Raw genomic sequence first — 15,479 nt, 5'->3', positions numbered from 1 at the left:
ATCCACTTGTAACCAAGAGGTTTATTTCTAGGAGGAAGATCCACTAATTCCCACTATTGAAGGAAAATGTGATCCTCCCAACATAATTTCACCACCACTAATTAAATAATGGGGTTTTATTATTTTATATTCAACCCATTCGAGACGCAGTGTCCCTTAATTACAATCCTTTGCTTCAAGGGAATACCCTTTGATTCCATCATAAAGAAACAGAACGTGTGTGTTTGATTTTGCGGCTGCTCCCAAGTCCAACCTCAGGATGCCTACGTATCCCTCGTGGGAATCAAGCCACTCGTAGTTCAAAGATTCGCAATGAATAGATGACTCATTGCAAAAGGGAAGATTTGTATGAATTTGATTGAAAAAGAGTTTGAGTGAATTTAGCTGAATAAACCAGGGATTCGATTTCGATTTGTGTTTTGGGGCGAATTTGGTTAAGAATAAACCAGGGATTCTGTTTGGAGATTTGGGCGGTTGCATCTAGATTGATTCCCTAGATTGCCTACGTACCCTTTCGAAGGCATCAAACCAACGTAGTTCAGAAATTTGATTTGTGTGGAGATAGATATTTGATTTTTGTGAGAATTTGGTTGATATAACCAGTGATTCAAATTTGGTTGCGGTTGCGTCTATTGGGATGCTAGACTGCCTACGTACCCTTGATGAGATCAAACCGACGTAGTTCCAAATTGATTTAGAAATTAATGGGTAAGTATGGCTCACTAATTTAGAATTTGTGTTTGAGAGATTTGATTTTAATCTCATTGAAATTTTCATGGGTAGATGACCCATGGGAAAAATTAGAAATTAATGGGTAAGTATGGCCCACTAATTGAGAATTTGTGTTTTGAGATTTAAATTTAATATCATTGAAATTTTCATGGGTAGATGACCCATGGAAAAATTAGAAATTGATGGGTAAGTGTGGCCCACTAATTGAGAATTTGTGTCTTTGGGACAATTTGGAGATTTTCATAGGTAGATGACCTATGAGCAAAATTGAAAATGAATGGGTAAGTGTGGCCCACTAATTGAGAATTTGAGTTTGAGAGATTTGAATTTAATTTCATTGCAATTTTCATGGGTAGATGACCCATGAGAAAAATTAGAAATTAATGGGTAAGTGTAGCCCACTAATTGAGAATTTGCGTTTGAGAGATTTGAATTTAATCTCATTAGAATTTTCATGGGTAGATGACCCATGGGAAAAATTAGAAATTAATGGGTAAGTGTGGCCCACTAATTGAGAATTTGTGTTTTAGAGATTTGAAATTAATCTCAATGAAATTTGCATGGGTAGATGACCCATGAGAAAAATTGAAAATTAATGGGTGAGTGTGACACACTAATCGAGAATTTGTGTTTGAGATATTGGAATTTAATCTCATTGAAATTTGCATGGGTAGATGACACATGGACAAAATTGGATGGTTTTGTACCATTTTTCTTTTTGTCAATGTCCAAGAAAAATAATGAGCAATTTTTATTAACTCACTAATTTTCTAAAATTGACATTTGCCCTTGGGCCAAAATATGGCTATGAGGATTTTTAAAATTGATCCATAAACCATTTAATAGGCAATTTGGGCCTCTGTAAATTTAATGGGTAATTATTTGGATCACCCATTAAATACTATGAGTTTTTGAGAGTTAATGAGCAATTATTTTTGACAGCCCATTATTCTATTTCTGGCCTTTGATATTTTGACTGACCCATGAACGGAAATTGGTTCACAACTGTGGTCTTTGTGCCAAAAGAGACCAACGTGCAGCTCATCCTTTAAGTGGATTAGTCATACTTCAATTGGGGCTTCAGGAATTGGAGACTCAAAGGAATTGGAGTTATGAAGGAAGTGTAGCCTTGACTGACTTGGAGAGAAATTCAACCACCGCCCTAGCTTCTCTTTATTAAGAGGGATTTGCACTTTTTTTATTTATTGCACAACTTTGACAAAGCTTGCTCCCTTAGAGCACTTCCAGCAGTTTGGCCTTTGCCATGGCAAGAGGGGAGCTAGGTAGCCACTATTCACATGAATAGTGCCGCCTTTACAAAAAGCAATGTGTGTTTCCACCAGTTGCTATGATAGTGGCCGCCTTTACAAAAAGCAATGTGTGTTTCCACAAGTTGCCATGGCAAATGGCAAATACTATTCATTTTTTTGTTTTTTTCACATATTTTTTTATCTAAATAATTAATTTGGATAATATTTTTGGATTAGATTTTTGGGTTCGTATGTGTCAATCTTTATTATAAAATTCATATCTCACAATCGGAAAAAAATTTCGGATAAGATTTCAGAAAAATAAAACTTGAAAGTGAAAAAAAATATTAAATAGAAAGTGAATAGTAGTTGAAGGAGACGAAAATGTATGAGGATTTGGTGTTAAAAGTGAAGAGCATTGGTTGGTATTTATAGAAAAAAAATTCATTAATTTTTGGGTATTTTTTTCATTATTTTATTGCACAAAAATTTGCTGCCTTTGGATTGGAGGAAAAAATCCGATCGGAGAGCCCAGATGAAGCCACGTGGCTGCGGCTATGCGCGCATCAGAGCGCCTGACGCCATCCAAAACTCAGGCTCCAAGTCGGGCCAGCCTCCCTAAGGGCCAGCCCAGTTTGCTGGGGTCCACCTGTTGCTCGGGCCAGACTTTGTTGCTGTTGGAATTGCTCTTAGTCACAAGATCCGAGAACCATATTAGACTTTTGTGGAAAAACATTCACTACACTTTGCCTTTGTATGTCTTCCTTTTCTTTCTGTTACTGTAGCAAACTCCTTTTTTTATAATGTTGTACCTCAAAACAAAACACGAAGACCCCACTTCCTTTTGTTTTACTTGTACTTTTGTTTTGATTGTTTGCAAACAATAGAACAAAATATCGATAATTTCGCCGATATTTATGCGAAATTATCATTTTTTTGGGGCAGCGATATTTTATTACATTTCTATATATATATATCGTCAATTTATCGATAATTTCCTCGATAATTTCGCCGATATTTCAGTAACGATATTTTCCTTCAAGTTGCAACTTTAAATGGACAATATATCGCGATATTATCGATAATATCGCGATATGAACTTACAAAATTAAACTCAGCCTTCAGATGAGTCCCTCAGCCTCCGAAACTTAGCTTTTCTCTGTCTCTCAACTCATTCTTAACTCAACTCAGAAAAAAAAAATAGAAAGAGGAGAGCAAGAGAGAAGAGAAGAAGAGGAAAAAAAAATTATGGAGTAGGTATTTATATTTTTCTATTTTGGATTGTGATGAAGTGAGAGAGGGAAGAGGAAGTAGGGAAAGAGACGGAGAGATAGAAGAAGAAAGAAAAGAAAAAAAAAGCAGATAGAGGAGAGCGAGAAAGAGAAGGGAAGAAGAGGGAAAAATGTATGGAGTGGGTATTTATGTTTTACTGTTTTGGATTGTGATGGAGAAGAGAGAAGAGGGAAGAGGAAGAAGAGAAAGAGAGGGAGAGAGACGGAGAGATAGAAGAAGAAAGGGAGAGAGAGAGAGAGAGTGTGTGTAGAATAAATAAATAAAATAAAAAGGGAGAGATGGGTGAATGCCTAAAAGAGAGAAAGAAGGCAGGTTGCATGTATCTGCAACCTTGGGAAGTTCAGACAAAAAAAAGGAATTCAAGACATGGCACGTGGCCTTTTCAAAGCCTTGTTCCTTTTCCTTTTTTTTTATTTTTTTTTAAATTTTAATTAATCATGTTTTCTTTTGGGCTAGCATCTGTCTCTTCTTTTAACCCAAAGCACACAAAGAAAGTGGCGTGCAGTAGGGGTGGGCATTCAAATTGGGAAACCGGAAAACCGAGCTGAAGACTGGAAAAACCAAAAACCGAGTTGACCAAAAACGGACAAATTGACCGAAAATTGAACCGAACCAATTTAATCCAGTTTCCCGGTTTTTATATTGAAAAAATTGGACCTGTCCAAACCAGACTGGTCATATTAAATATATGTAACAACCCGGTCCTTAATTAATATTTAATTATTAATTTATTCTAATAAAAGACCACTATATCCCAAGAATATTGTAATGGTATAAAAGTTGACTTTTTGACCGGGAAGGAATTTTGGGATTTCAGTTATACCGTTGCTTAGAACACGACGAAATGAGTTTGTAGACATGCAGTACACTCGATTCCGAGTTGTATTGACGGAGATACGGTCAAAATACGTTCAAGGGCAAAATGGTAATTTTAGAAAGTCAGATTTTTAAAACCCTCATATTCTCTCTCTCCCGGGCAGTGTCTCTCTCTCACCGACAACACTCTCTCTCTCTCTCTCTCTTCTTCAAAATCCAGCCACCGACCATGGTCGCGAACGGACCGGTGCCAAAGGACCGGCTCAAGGCCACGACCGGCCCTTCCCGACCTCGCCGCGCTCCAAGAAAAAGATGATTTTCGGGTGTCGCTGAAATTCACCGGTTCCGATCTTCCTCTTCCTGACACCAATCCCGACGAGTGAGGTATGGTTTCCACCTATTTTCCGAGCTCTAGCTGCCTGTTGGGTAGGAATTGATCAATTTGTAGCGTAGGCAACTCGATTTACGAATTGGTTTTCGTCTGAATTTTGGGAGATTCCGCCACTTCGGGTTTTTAGGTAGGTCCAAGAACAAAAGTGGCTCCAAATAGGGTGTTATACCTAGGGTAGGAGTCTTGAGCTGTGGTTTAGAGTTTTTCCGGGAGAGTGTTATCTCTTTAGGCACCACGCGCTACCGGAGCGTGTGGCGGCTGTGGGCGTAGGGTGGGGACCAGAGTCACCTTAGAATAATCTCCTAGTCCCCACGAGCGGTAGGATTTCGCGGATCTTAATTCGGATAACGTTTGAATCCCGAACGGATCTCACCTAGTGGGTGATTCCCGGGTTCAGCAAGTTTGAACCGTTGGATCGTAATCATGTTCCAATATGTTGATCTAGGTAATTTCAGGATCGTAAAATGGAGTCTCGGATACTCAAGAAATGTCAGCCCTAGAGTGAGGTTTACAGAAACAAACCGATTCTGGTCGAGAGAAGAAAGAACTACATGTGGCTTGATCACTCAAGAAGGGTACGAGGCAGCCTACGCTATCGTGCACAACCACAAGTTAAGGGCCTGTGGTTTATGTTACATTTTCAAGGCATTTTGGTCATTTACAACCCACGGTTACTAGGTGTCAGTTTAAACAGGTTTCGATCCGCATTCCAAAGTGGAAATTGGGTCAGGTCATTTCAATATATATTTTACTTACACATGGCGTTCTATTCTTTGTGTTTGTATTTAAACATTGTAATTAAAAGGCAAGTTGGGTTTGCATTCATGATGTTGATGTCTTGGGCAGAGAAATAGAACATGCTTTTTTTTATTTTTTCTATGAAATCTGTCTTACTTTTTGTTTGAAGTCCACGCCTATAACCTCACTTTCTCTGATCCCATGCCTATTTGTATTAAAATATTGTAATTAAAAAGCAAGTTGGGTAGGCATTCATGATGTTGATGTCTTGGGCAGAGAGAAGAGAAAGGCTTTTAAAATTTTTTTTTTTAATGAAATCTTTCTTACTTTTTCACATCTCTTTTTTATCCCTCTCATTTATCTGATTTCTTCTTTCTCTCTCATTCTTTTTTTCCTCTCTTGCTCATTAGTTCTTGCTTCCTCTATTTTCTCCGATTTCTTTCTTTTCTCTACTCTCATCCCATTTATTCTTTCTTTCCTCTCTTCTTTCTCACTGATTATTTCTTCATCTATTTCTCTTATTATTATGATTATTTATTTCTCACCAGGTCTTTATTTCTTCTTCTCTTCTTCTCCTCTTTGTCCGATTTCTCTTTTTGTTTCTTACTCTCCTTTGGTGCATCAATTGGATATGTTTTGCTGGATAGTTTTTTTTTTTTTTTTTTGTATCTTTTAAAGTTCATATATAGTTTTTCTTGTATGGATTCGGCGATTTGCTCCATTGCTTTGTGTAAAAATATTAGTTAGGCTAAGAGCCGGTCCAAAGTGTGAAAAACTGGAACCGAACCTCACCTAAACCGGCCTGGGTTGGTCCGGTTTTCTTTGGCATTTTAGTTAAAACCCAAATTGAGCCGAACCGAATGAACAATACTGCTCCAGCCTCGATTTTGCTTTAAAACCAGCATCGAATCGATCTTGCCCAGCTAGCGCAGCAATGACATTGTTTTCTTGTATTTTTTGGTTTTGTTTGTTTTGACCTTTCTTCATTTGTTTTTTCTCTTTTGGTTTGTTGCTGCCAACAACACCAAGATGCCACAAAAAACGTGGCTGTCATATCTTTTTTTGTTTTTTGTCGAGCAAGACACACCTGCATATTTCTAGTTGGTCTGGGCACGGATCGGTTTGGAATGGTAGAAGACTCTTCCGTTAACCAAATCAAAGACTTCGGTAGACCATTTTCGCTTCCGTTAACCAAACCAAAGATTTCGGTAGACTTCGGATCGGTTAACCTAATATTCGGTTCGGATTGTTTCGGTATGCCGGTAGTACCATAATAAAAACATACTAATAAAAGTACAATTTATAATACTTTCACATAACATAAGTTCTTAAACAAATACACCAAATTATCCTTGTAAAATATAAAAATCCAATAGTCTAATTCATCCAAGTATGAAATCAAATAACTTAGTCACTATATCATTCAATATATACTCAAGATATACTGGGAGCTACTTGTGTTTGTTGTTTGAACGTTTGAGTGTTATTTTTACTGAATTCTCTACATTTATGTAAATGATTTTGATATTTTTTTCGCTTTTGGTTCTTTAGTTTTTCATGCTAAATCCAACCATATAAAGAACATAAAATTTCGATTAACGGTTGGAAAGTTACAGGTAAAAAACAAGACAAAGGTCGAAACTTGAAAATATAGGAAATTCATAAATTCCTTTATGACCAAAAAATGCTACAATACCGGGGTTATAAAGAAGTGATAGACTGGTGATAAAGCAGTGATACAATGGTGACAAAGAAGTGATACAGCAGTGATAAATGAGTGATATAAAATGCTAATTGTATTTATCTTTGGTTTCTTGTTTTGTATTTAAATAATAAAAAAGTATAAATATCGGATCAATACGGGTTTCCGTCGGGTTATGAATATTGTTTCTGTTAACCAAACCAAACATCTCGATAAGGGTTGGATCGGAATAATTAAAATTAAAAAATAATTATTAACCAAACCAAACCAAACCGTCGGTACACGGATAGTTCGGATGAGATGCCCACCTTTAATTTCTAGGGTGCAATACCCAAACTTGTTTGCAGGTGAAATACCCAAGCTTGGTTTTCGAGGTGCAAAACCCAATGCTTTGATTTCAGGGTTTATTACCCAAAGATGGATTGAACATCCAAGAAATTTTGATTCAAGGGTTGCCATACCACATGGATTGCCATCCACTTGATTGATTAAAGGGTTGCCACCCAACATGGAGTACCTCAAGAGAGGAGCTTTGAGGCAGATGCATCTTTGATTGCTTCTGTCTTTTTTTCTTTCCAGCCTTTCAGCTCTTCTTCTTTGCCTTTGTGGCCTTGCAGCCTTTTTTTTCTTCTTTGAATCCTCCCTGTAGGGCTTTTTCTTCCGGCAGCTACTACGGGCCTGACTGCCGTAAAGGGCAAAATGGAAGAAACCCCTTGAGCCCGAGTTCGAATTAAGCCCCAAAATACCTCGAAAAGGCAGTAGAGCCTTAGGAAGTATTTTGGTTATCTTCACCAACGAGAATAATGGTAACTTGCAGATAGTTTTGGCATGCTTACAGATAGTCTTTTCAGCTCAGCATGAGTGGCATGTGGCATGGGAGCAAAATCAACATGGGTTTAGCACTAAGAGAGAAATTAGGCTTGGTTTATGAGAAAAGAAAGTGTTTAAGTAAGGAATGAGGTGTTTTGTGAGGAATTCGACTAGGGAAAGAGGAAAAAGAAAGGCAGAGTTCTTCTGGCAGCTGCCAGAAAAACAAATTGGAGAAGAAGATGAACAGTGCACGAGTCTGAGTTTTGCAAGATAGAGAGAAAAGCTTGCTCTCTGCAGGTTGTGGGTTGAGTTTGTTGAGTAGGGGAAGGCTCAATTTATAGCTGCCGGAAATCACCATTTTTCAAGAAACCCTAATGGCTTCTACTTACTTTGGCTGAGCTTTTCTCCCTTTCTCCTCCCCTTCTCTGACTTCCCTTTCTTGGCAAAGATTGCTTCTGTCTATCTTCATGAATTCAGGGGATTTGGGGGCTCAACATCCCCCTTTCCCGCGGCTGTGCAATGAGAGCTTCCAATCTTGGTTTGCTGTTTTTCTTCTTTTCTTTCCTCTTCCTTGGCTGAATCTGATGAAGGAAAAGAGGTGCAAATGTATGCTGGTCCAAGGGATGCTTCTGACAGCATGCGGGATGGTATTCATCGGTTCTTTGGATGTCTTTGGCTTGGGACTTGTTTCCAGCAGCTTTGCTTAAGGAGTTTGCCATCTGCTCTTCACGTGTCCTCTGCTTTTCAAAAGAGCTGAAGCTCTTGTGGGCTATTTTGGGTTTTTCTAAGGGCCAAGATGGCTTTCTAAGCAAATGGGCTTGTTGGGCTTCTTGATTTGGGCTTATTATTTTTTGGTTGGGTTATCTCTTGGCTAGATTATTTTGCTTGGGCTTTGGGCTATTTTTCTCTCTTGTGCTTACCCACATGTTTGGGCCTAAGAAATGGGCTTGAGTCTCGAGGCTCCCAAGCAACCCGAGACTTTCCATTTCTCGGTCCATCAATGGGTCTCATGTTGATTTATCACCATCCATGCCACAACCCACTCAAGCAAGCCCCGGGTATTTGAGTGGCTTGGGGCCCACTTAAGCTTGTGGCGTGATTAGGTGCGGAATGATAATTCCTTGCTTAGCGTGGCGTGTCGCTTACGTGGCATGTGTGCAAGCGCATATGATGAACTTTCGCATGCCCAAATCGGGTTTCTTCTTGGTAAAGCATCACATTGGGCCGAGAATTTATTTGGGCCGAACCATGAATATTTTGGGCCTCAACATTAGCCCCCTTGATTATTGGGGCCATGAATGTGTATTGAAATGGTCCGAATAATCAATTTTCAGCCCAAAATAAATTACCGTGGCATGGCATGGCATGGGTTTAGGAGCAACTCAAGGATAACAGTTAAGAGTCTCTGAAATTACAGCCAGGTCTTTTCCGGGAAGATTGGAGGGGTCACAATGGTCCCACTTAAAACCCAATCATCCTTAAACACCGAGGGTGTTGCCTTGAAGAACTTTCCTAGACACTGTAATTTTGAGGTCACTTACTAGAGTTACCAAGAGTTGACCTTATTTTGTGGCATGATATAGAAGAAAATGCTTGGTGGATTAGCTCAAGATAACTACTTAGCTTGCATGATTTATTTGCTTGAGTGACTAGAGAGGCTTGATTTTGCATGATTGTGGTTTGCAAGAGTTGCATTGACTTGTGTATCTAATATTAGTTATGTATGCTTGATTTTGGCTTGCATGATTTGCTTTGACTTGTATATTTGGTATTTGGCTTGATGCTTAGCATTGGTATGTATGCTTGATTTTGGCTTGATACTTGGTATTGGCGTGTATGCTTGATTTTGGCTTGCATGCTTGGATGCTTGGTTTTGGCTAAGGTAGCATGGTTTAATATGGCTTTTGGGACATTTAGCATGGTGGATGTCATTTGACAGTAGCCGGACGTGCTAGTGGATAGTGGGGATCCAATCTTAGAGTTGCGGATGCAATAAGCTTGGATTCACCATTGTGTTTGACTTTACAGCACCAGCCTCCGAACACTTTGAATTTAGAGGACAAAACTTCAATGAAGGTGATATCGTGTGACATGATGGCTAAATATTGGAAGAATGCTTGAAATAGGGCATGTGCTGGAAGGATATTTGGAATATAACAAGTGCTGGAAGGATATTTGGAATATAACAAGTGCTGGAAGGATATTTGGAATAGGATAGGTGCTGGAAACGGTTTTGTTTGGCATGGTATAGGTGCTGGAAAAAACGTGACTTGGCTTGGCATGATTAGCTTGGACTTAGATAATCTAATGGTTGAGTTGAATCAAGATATAACTTGATCTGGCATGAGGGTTCACTCTTCCGGTAGCATGAATATTGGTGTTTTGGAAAAACGATACCCCTTTGTTGCAATGAGGACAATGATAGCATGACTTCTTCTATGTGCTTCCAGCAACTAGAACTGCCAAGTTCTAACATTGCCATTTTTATGATGACTGTATTGCTTGAAAAGCTTGATATTGTGATATTTGGTTTGGTTTGCTTGAAATGATTGCATCTAAGTGAAATGCTTGAGTTGCATGGTTTGCGTGGATTGATTCACAAATGCTTGTATTGATGGGTGGAAGAAGAGATACGAGTTTGAGAGAGCATAAGAGAGCTGGGCACGTTGTCTCCTTGCTGGCTTGGCCTTCAGATGGGCAAAATTTTGTTGCCCCTTCCCTTTGAATTTTTTATTATTTGTAAGTGTCTACCCTCTTTTCCTTTCATTTGGCATGGCATGCTTTATTTTATGATTTTCTCTCATTCTCTTCTTTCTTCTTCTTCAGGACCCAAACCCGTGGGTATTGTGCATCAGTACATAAGTCATATTTCGGAAGCTCGGATCAGAAAACTTCCTTGATCAAAGTTGTTCATCTGCTCGAGTACTATAGCCAGTAAAATTTGCAAAATTTTTTGAATTTTTCTGATACCTCAAAGCTGGTTTGCAACTTCTGAATTCATCCATGGCTGGTGAGTCTTTGCAGATTTTTCTTCTGCATGTGTCTTTAACTTATGATACTCGTATGATTGCGCTTGCTTCACAAAATTTGCTTGAAATTATGTTGTCTATAACATATCCAAAATTGAGGATCATCCACCCATTCTAGTGCTCTCTACCTCCATTTTTCTAAAGCATGTTCATGAGTTGATGTTGATGCCTTTGTTGCATGCTTGTCCTCTATGCTTGAATGCTTGAGTTCCTCTGTATTTCCCAGAATTTGTGAACTAGAAATCGAATTCTAAGGTTGAGCTTTTGATTTAGGATTCTAGCTTGGTGATAAACAAGAGTTATACAAGCTCATTTGGGTATGCATGCCAAGTGCTTGTCAAAATATCTCAAAGTAGCTTGCTGGCTGTTTTTTGAACTTTTGAAATGTTTCTTTTCGAATCTGAGTCGGAGCTTTTGAGACATAAAAATGGACTTCTCAATGGTAATGTTGGAATTGGTCTTGCATCACTTGAAGAAAAAATGAATTTTCGGTGGAATTTCAAAGTAAGGGTTAAGGTGCTGGAGCTGTACAGTTTCTGCTGCATGGGCTGTTTTAGAAATCTGTTTGACATGCTTCCCTAGCTCGAAATGCAACGAAATTTTGGGAAAATGAAGCTTGATATGTCTAGTTCTAATCTGGAAAGTCTGGGATTTGTTGGTTGTAAGCTTGATTTATAGTGATTTTCTAAAGGTGGGATATTCTAGCTAGGATGGTTGGAAAGTTTGTGTATAAGTTTTGCTTGGCATGTTGCTTTTGCTTGGGAATTTAGCATGTCTTTTCTGTTGGCATTGAGTGCCGATCTGAGTATTGCTAAAGCATGTTCTTGAGCAATATTGTCGTGAGAGCATGAAGTGGATTGGTATTGTTGTAAGAGCATGAATTCTTCAATTTGCTTTCAGACGCCCGAATTGCTTGAAATGCTTGGATGAAATGAAATTTCTTGGCATGTGAATTGGTATCACACCTTGTGAATTTTGTCAAATGCTTAATAGATGAGTTTGCTTGCACTTTGAGAAAATTATGCTTCCGGCACATCCGTTTGTGTATGAGTACCTTTCCGGCGTCTGATTTTGGCTAACATATTCTCTTGTTTTAAAAGCTCGAAAGCATGATAAAGCATGAGAAGTCTAATTTGATAGCATGAAAGTGAGTCTTGGTCTCTTGCAACTTGTCTTTGGAAAACATTATGCTTTAATAGCAATTCTACTTCCAGCACCCCCTTTCGTTTACTAGTTCCCTTCCGGCACTTGATCTGACCAACGTACTCCCTTATTTCTTTTTCAGGCTTGATTGAGAGATTCCGCAGCATGAGAAATGCCATCTTCTTACTAATTTGCAAGGAATTTGGTAGCATGAAGGTGAGTTTTGGTTGCTTGTACCTTGACTTGCGATATGAAGGCTTTTGGAAGATTTGAAACTGGCAGAATGTTTGAAATTAGGCATGTACTGGAAGGATGTTTGAAATAGGGTAGGTGATAAAAATTCTTTGCTTATGGAGTAGGTGCTAGAAGAATGTAACTTGGCTTGTTTCAAAAAGGGGAAATAGAAAACTGTTTCTCACCATAATGCAAGATTATCTAGGCTTGTTGTAATCAAAGAGATGATTTATACTGTGTGGTAAAAAAAAGGTAGATGGGTTTGCTTGTTTGGAAGGCATGGTGTACTTCCTTGAATTTGCTTGGCATGAAGCCCTCAAGTCAGCTTGTTGAGGTCAGCAATTGGTTGCAGAGTTGGGTTATATTCTCTTTGGCTTACTCAGGGTCGAGAAACAAAGTAGAGGCCTGCTTGTAAATATATATATATTTTTTTGCAACTTGCTTCAAAGAAGATCTTTGGAAGAAGTAGACTGAAGATGAGAAGGAATAGGCTAAGCGAGTTGCTGGAAGAGATTCATACAGCTTGTTTTCCTCCAGATAAGTAACAAACAGTTTGCTTTCCTCCAAGAGGAAAACTGAAATTTACAACACTTCAGGATTCTTGTCTCTCTCTTTTGCTTGGCATGAAGCCCCCAAGTCATTCGGAGTTTGCATGTGCTGTTTGCTATGATGGATTCTCTTAAGCCCCCATAAGCCTTTCGCAAGATGTTTTGTCTGAAAAGCTTTAAATTTTGCTGTAGTGCAATTGCATGAATAAAGCTTGTGATTTTTCAGGAGTTGTCGTATAGCCATGAGAAGAAGTTCTTGCAAGTATTAGTTGCCGAAGTATCCATCTTCAGAAAGACCAATTCTTAAGTATGCCTGAAAATAATGATGGTGCCAAAGTCCTTCTCCCGGCACCTACTACCCTTCTTCCAGCACCAACCTCCCTTCTTTCTTGGTGCATTTGAGGTCGTCCTTTGAGGTGATTGACAAGGTATGCCCTTTCCTTTTGCAATTTCTTGAATCTATCGAGGGGCTTGTTGGGCTCTTCATGCCCATGGGCTTTGCTCGCTCACTGGAATCTCAGGTCCTTCTTTTTAACTCAGAGGAATAGATATAGACTGATATCTTGGCCTAGGCTTGTTTTTCGCATGCTTGAATAAATTTGGACTTTTCTCCCATGTTGTGGAAATAGAAATTGATAGAGTGCATGCTCTGCAATGCTTGAATCCTTTTGCATTTTGAGGAAGAATTTGCTTGTCATGGGAATTGCTTGAAAATTTCGCTTGCCATGGATAAATTGTATGCTGCTTGGGTATTTGCTTAAGTGTTTCCTTTGGCCTGAGTTTGACTTGCCCTCGCTATGGCGATATTTTGCGTGTGCTGCGTTCTTGACCCACTTTTTGTTGTTGAACTATATGCATCACGAGCGCATGCTTGTAATCGTATGATTAATGCATAGGATTAGAGGCTATTGAAAGCTTTGAGAAAAGCACCATTGGTTTCTTTTTATTTTTATTTTTTATGAGCTTAGAATTTGGTCATGGGTAACTGTTTATTTTTTTGGCTTTATAAGGATAGACATAAACATGTGTATGATGGGTCTGCAAGGATGTGTAACTCGTAGGTATTTCGTTTTTGTGAAAAAGGTTACTATGAGGTAAATAGTGCTCAGTTTGTAGCACTTGCTTTGTGAAAATGGGTCTGCTGGAATGATTGATTGAGCATGGAATGGGAAATTTGCTCATCATGAGCTCGAGTAATAGATTGCATGATGCTTCAAAAATATTTTTTTTTTTGTTTATGCATTTCGCTTGGCATGAGATAGTTTGCTTTGCTTGGCTTGGCTTGTAAAGTTCATAGGGCTTGCATGCTAGTGTGGAGATTGCTTGGCTTTAACACAGAGAACTAGCTTTATGCTTTGCCGTTTTTTCAGCGTATTCTTTGTTGGCAATTCTTGCAGGGATTCATCGCTTGTCAAGACCTGCCATGGCATTCACTAACCCGTTGTCAATTATTAGTGGCTACCTTTATTCAACGGATGATCAATTGAAGAGGGGAAGGCCCCCTCCATTTTTCAAGAATGCTTGTGAAGATGTTGCAGAGGCGAAGTGCCAGTGTTGTCTTGCTGCTATTGTATCATTATGGTTCGAGAAATTCCTCCTCTGTGACTTTTCCCAAGATTGTCTGCATGACGGCATGATTCCCATAGCCCCTATGTTCTTGGGACATCCGATGCAGGGGTAGACAATGCCCCCGCCTTCTAGCAGTACGCCTCATACTCATTCTTTCTGAACATCCAACATAGCACGGCATCGCCTCGCACCTTCCAGAAGGTCGCCTCCTACTCATCCTCTTCTCGTAACATGCGATATAGCTGCCGAGCCTCGCACCTTCATGCGGCTGCATTCTACTTCTCCTCTTCTCAACATGCGACATAGCTGCCGCATCTGCTTGCACCTTCCGGCAAAGGTCGCCTCCTACTCATCCTCTTCTCGAACATGCGACATAGCTCACGGCCACGCCTTGCATCTTCCAAATAGGCTGCCTCCTTTATTTCGTAGGTTGTTTTTTGGCTTGGGGTCGGGCTATTGGTGCACAGCTTCCATCTTTCTTGATACCATAGGATGTACTAATCTCCAGCATGTGTAACCTTGTTTTTGATGGCTCGTGTACTTTTCAGATAATCTAATGACTATGTCATTATGACCTTTTAATGTACTACTGAACCACTGGAACTTGCATTAATTTCTGAATGCTTGAGGCATGTTGCATATTTCCTGTGTAGATATGTATATGTATCGCTTTGTTGGCTTAATTGTCTTTATGAACTGCTTGAAATTAGAAGCAAAATCTTCAAAAGCTTCTTTTGCATGGCTTATCTAGATTCTAGGCTTGACAAAATAGCTTCCCACCTTCCCCAAAGGGTCGAACCAATATGTGCATGATTTCTACTCGGGCTTTATAAAGCTTCCGGTGTTGTATCGTGTTGTTCCAAAGCATCATCCAATCTTTTGATGCCTTGGAAGAAGATCACCAATCGCTCAGACAGCTGAATCGCCCTCGACAGCTGTAATCGAAGAAATGCGCATGATCAGCCGAATCGCTCCGAATCGCTCCGGATCAGCCTGTAATCGAAGAAATGCGCAGATCAGCGAATCGCTCCAGATCAGCGAATCGTTTCAGATCAGCGAATCGCTCCGGATCAGCTGAATCGAAGAAATGCAGATGATCAGCCGAATCGCTCAGATCACCGAATCGCTCAGATCGCCGAATCGCTCCAGATTATAAATGAGGAGATCACAGAGACCTAAAGGCCACCGGTCAAATGACTACTTTGTTTACCTTGCACCGCCAAT

The 15,479-nt window shown here is 39.5% G+C and overlaps 1 long non-coding RNA gene across 2 annotated transcripts; it reads left to right on the top strand.

The window, feature by feature from the left end:
- Nucleotides 1-10,128: 10,128 nt before the first annotated feature.
- Nucleotides 10,129-14,361, top strand: LOC148914799 (uncharacterized). 2 transcript variants are annotated; one of them, XR_016122795.1, is made up of 4 exons: nt 10,129-10,471; nt 10,559-10,742; nt 12,047-13,114; nt 14,084-14,361. It is a non-coding gene; the product is annotated as an uncharacterized LOC148914799 (long non-coding RNA). The 2 variants fall into 2 exon arrangements; XR_016122794.1 differs by lacking the exon at nt 10,129-10,471 and having other exon boundaries at nt 10,490-10,742; nt 14,084-14,360.
- Nucleotides 14,362-15,479: the final 1,118 nt, after the last annotated feature.

The sequence above is a fragment of the Prunus mume genome, linkage group LG8, assembly GCF_029339155.1.
Source record: "Prunus mume cultivar Tortuosa linkage group LG8, ASM2933915v1, whole genome shotgun sequence".
NCBI classification, from domain to species: Eukaryota; Viridiplantae; Streptophyta; class Magnoliopsida; order Rosales; family Rosaceae; genus Prunus; species Prunus mume.
The sequence above is the reverse complement of the archived record's forward strand: the minus strand, read 5'-3'. Positions and strand labels throughout refer to the sequence as shown.